Source organism: Cryptomeria japonica, chromosome 11, assembly GCF_030272615.1.
Source record: "Cryptomeria japonica chromosome 11, Sugi_1.0, whole genome shotgun sequence".
Classification (NCBI taxonomy): Eukaryota; Viridiplantae; Streptophyta; class Pinopsida; order Cupressales; family Cupressaceae; genus Cryptomeria; species Cryptomeria japonica.
Window position 1 is genome coordinate 283,522,191 of NC_081415.1, and position 4,619 is coordinate 283,526,809.

The following is a 4,619-nucleotide window of genomic DNA, read 5'->3' on the forward strand; positions in this document are numbered from 1 at the left end:
TTAATCAAATAAATAAAGATTTATTTAATTAATAGAAGAAATGGGAACTATTAAATAAATAAGATATTTATTTAATTTAGGGGAAGGATAATTTAAATAAATAAAATTATTTATTTAAATGAGAAATAAGGCTAGAAGAGGATAAATGAATTAATTAAATAAATAAAGATTTATTTAATTAATAGAAGAATTAGGCTTAAATAATTAAATAAATAAATATATTTATTTAATTAGACAAGACAATTTTAGGTGTCTACAGATAGTACCCCTGAAAGATGTTCTATAACGTTCCATGGCTATTGAAGGTATGCTCAAAGATGTTGATAGGGTGATGGTAAAGGGAGATGAAATAGATGATAAGATGGAAAGGTTACAAGGATTTATGCAAAGGATTGGATAAGAGGGATGGAAGGATAGTACATAGGTGTTGGATAATGGATGGGATGTTGGAAGACTTGTGTAGGAGTGGATTTTGGAGTTTGTCATTTTGATGGAAAGGTTGATGTGGATTTTAGGATACAAGGAGCCAAAATGGATGAAGGAGGTGACAAAGGTTTTAGGATAGTGGATGTGGGAGAAGGTGGGGTAGCAAACTTGGATGCCAATTTTGATTTTTCTTTAGTGTGCAAGTCCTATACAAGTGACTTGGAAATCCACATGGTTCTTGATTTTTCATTTTTTTGTGATACTTTAGAACGCATCGCTTCAATGTAAGACTTAGGAAGCCATACAAAATTTGACTTTTCTTCTTTTTTTGTGGCCTTTTGGAAAAAAAAAATTTCTTTTTGGATCAAATTTTTATTTGTTTTTGCATGTCGATTAGATGGGACATGTTGATCCTTTAATTCATGTGGATTTTTTAATATTGGAATTTTGTGTTTGGCATCCAAGTTGCTTCCAGTGGCATTAGGATTCATGGATGGATATTAATAATAAGGAGAGTTGATGTGGGTAGGTGGGTGGAAGCTTCTCAAGGATGTGTGCCTTTGCTGATCCTGACTAATGGTAAGGCTAGTGGATTGGAAGCTAGGGGGGTCATGGATAGGAGATTGAGGGATATAAGGACCCAAGATAGATGGAAGGTTTGAAGGCTTTAGTTTAGAGATATAGGGACCCAAAATGGATTTGGAGGATCCAGAAGGTGTGTATTTGGCTTTAAATGGATAAATGTAGGATTTACGAGGGATAACAACATCTTGAGAGTGAGAAATGTAGCCATTATAATTAGAATTTTCTTTTATATGAGGGGTTTCTGATATGCCTTGTTCATGGATGTCTAACCCTTTTCTTCGATAAATTGCATGCTTTGGAAGATCTATTTAGCAAAGGGATTCTTCTTACTTTTGATGCAAGAGGCAAGTCCATTTTGAGGTGGAGGTGGAATGTAGGGAATGATAGGATCATGAGAGGGTTTTGTAGGCATGATGGGTACTTGAGGTGAACATGGAGGATTATGACAAGAAAATGAAGGGATACTTTGATCTTGACATGGAAGAGGACCATTGGATAGAGTAGGAAGGGGTTTTGACTCTTCATTTTGAATAGGATCATTTGAAAAGGTGGAAGAGGCATCATTATCTTGCCTAGGAAGTAGATTAGGAATGGGATTTGGAAGGATGTTTTTCTCTTGAGATGGAAGGGGATCATCTTGGAAGAAATGGAAAGGTATAAGGGGATCATCATGGGAATCTAGGGAGGTAGGATCTTTTCCAATCATTGGATGGGATTGGAGAGTTATGGTGGCTTGATCTTGATTTATGGTAGGACTTGTTTCCTCATTTTTTAGATTATCCTCTTGACATGGAGCCACTTCTAAGGAAGGGGTAGTATTTTCAATATACATGGGGGATTCTCAGAAGGTGTTCATGTTTTTTCATGATGGGGAATCATTTTGTATGAGGCCTTCTAGAGTGGGTATGATTGGAATTAGAGTGCATGATGGCATAGGATCTAAGATATCTGAATCATATAAAGGATTTGTATAAAAAAGTGGATTATCTTGGATTTGTACTATTGATAGTCCTTGAGGGTCAACATGAGAAGTTTCATCATTAGGTTCATTGTTTAAGGGATATGGTTTGGATTTCTATTGAGAAGCCTTAGGAGATGGAGGCATCATGGAAGAGATGGAGGCTACATGTGGGCCATTGCTAGACACAGGTTCATAATTTTGATCATGCTTGGTAATGACATCTAGTTTCTCCTTAGGTGAATCATTGGGATCTTCAATTTCAATAACATTGTTATCAAGGAGGTATTGAATCTTATGTTTTAATTCCATGCACTTTGAAGTCTTATGTTTGTTATGTCTATGATATGCACAATAATTACTCAAAAATCCGCATCCCCATGTGGTCTTGTTAGGCAATATGATAAGATTGTGCTCAAGAAGTTCTTTCAAAGATGACTCAATAGATTTCCCCAAAGGTATAAACTATCTATCTAAAGGATACTTGGAGGAAATGTCTTTATGTCTTGGTGAAGGTGTCTTGTGATCTTGCTTGAGGTTTGGCTTTTGATTTTCAATTACTTTTTGTTCTACCTCATACGATCGTTTTAGCATTCCTTGAAGTCTGTTGTTCTTGATATCGTGAATTTGTCTCTCAAAAGGGGTCATTGATTCATTTTGTTGGACTTGAATGTCATATATTTCTCTCTTGAGATCTTGAATTTGTCGAGCCAAGGTAGCCATGGGAATATGTCATAGTTCTAATCTTTGACGTAGGATAATGTATGAGACTCTAGATGGAATGAAAACCCTAAAAATGCAGACTCAACTATATGATATGAGCGAGATTAGGATATGATAAGGATCAATGCAAAAATGCAATCTATGTGATATGATTGAGATGGGAATGTCCTAAAGGATTGATGAAAAATGTGATCTATATGATAGGAAAGTGATGTGCAGCTAATCCCTAAAAGGGATATGAGGATGAATAATGTTTGATGCAAGGACTAAGGATACTCTAGGTCTAAAAATATTTGCAATGTGAGGTCTAACTTGTGGTATGATGGATAGACACAAGGATAAGTGATCAAAGAGAGGGCATGCTATGATAGGAGATGATGAACTCCAAACGAAATACCAACTCAAAGATACTGATAGGTTTCCTAACTCAAGGAAGATGTACCTCAAGTGATAAGGGTGATTGATGATCAAAAGTTGATGTCAGACCTAAGACAAGGAATCCTAAGTGCAAGCAATGTTTTTTGGTTTTTTAGTATTTTGATTGAAGTACACAAGAGGTGGGACTAAGTCTTAAAAGGAGATGGTGGAAGTATATGCAAGAATTTAGGTATGACCTAATGAAGGTGTGTAAGGAGAAAGGTGTGTCCTAAGAAAATGACATAAGGCTATGCAAAGATTATGGGTATGATCCAAGGGAATGATGTCAGGGTATAACCTAATGGTGGTATGCAAAAGTTTGACTTAATGATGGAGCCTAAGGACATGATCCAAGGATAAGACCTAGAGGAAGTATGAAAGGGTATGATCTAAGGGTGGCATGCAAGGTCCTAAAGGTGTGATGATGCGACTATGTAAGAACCTACAAGATCAAAACTAGAAAATGATGTCTTAAGATATTTAAAATGCTTGTTTTGAGAACAAGGGTTCAATGTTTCAAGGACAATGTTGTTTTGCAAGGTTTCAGTTTCAAGTGTGGTGTTGATTTTAAAGAACCAATTTAAGTGTGATCTAATCTAAAAATCAGACAATCAGTTTCAAATCACAAATTCTTCGACAAGTGTCCTGCACCAAAAAATGTTAGTAGTTTTTTTGCTTTCAAGTCTTCGACACACGAGGGAGCGAAACCTGCACAAGACAAAAGACCCAAGATTAGTCTCTAAAATTTAAAAATTCAATCAAAAAGAAAAACCCTACCCACACTAAGAACACACTAACAAGCTAAGCTAACAAATCAAATCAAAATTAAATCTAATTAACAAAAAAAAACTAATTTAACAAAATTTAAAATCTAAACTAATCTAAATAACAAATTAAAAATCTAAACTAATAAAGTTAAAAATCTAAATTGATCAAAATAACAAACTAAAAAACCTAATCTAAATAACAAATTAAAAATCTACATTAATTAGTAACTTAAAAATCTAAACTAAATAAACTAATCAAAAAGCTAGACTAATAAAAAAACTAAAACTAAATACTAATTAAAAACTAAAACAAAAATTCTAAACTAATAAAATAATAATTAAAAACTAAAAGTAATTTCTAATTTAAAAAATAAAAACTTCATGCTAATTAAAAAGTAAAACTTAAAAGAAAATGAGATATGTGAATGTTTAAGAAAAGGCCTAAAAGCTTAAACTAAAACTACGTGGAAGATAAAGACTAAAACAAAGAAACTTAAGACCTCATGCATAAATCCAAAAGGCTCACGCAAACTACGATGATGTTGAAAATAGATTTTGCAGAGATGAAATGCTATGATTGCAGGTTTGAAACGGCTCATGTAGGTTTAAATTATGAAAGGACATGCACAAAACAGGTTTATGGAAACAGTTTTTAGTGTGGGAGTCAAAAATAAAGGCCTATTGACCATTTTAGTGTGCTGCAGGGTACGTGGTATGTGTTTGACAGGCTCAACAGTTATGTG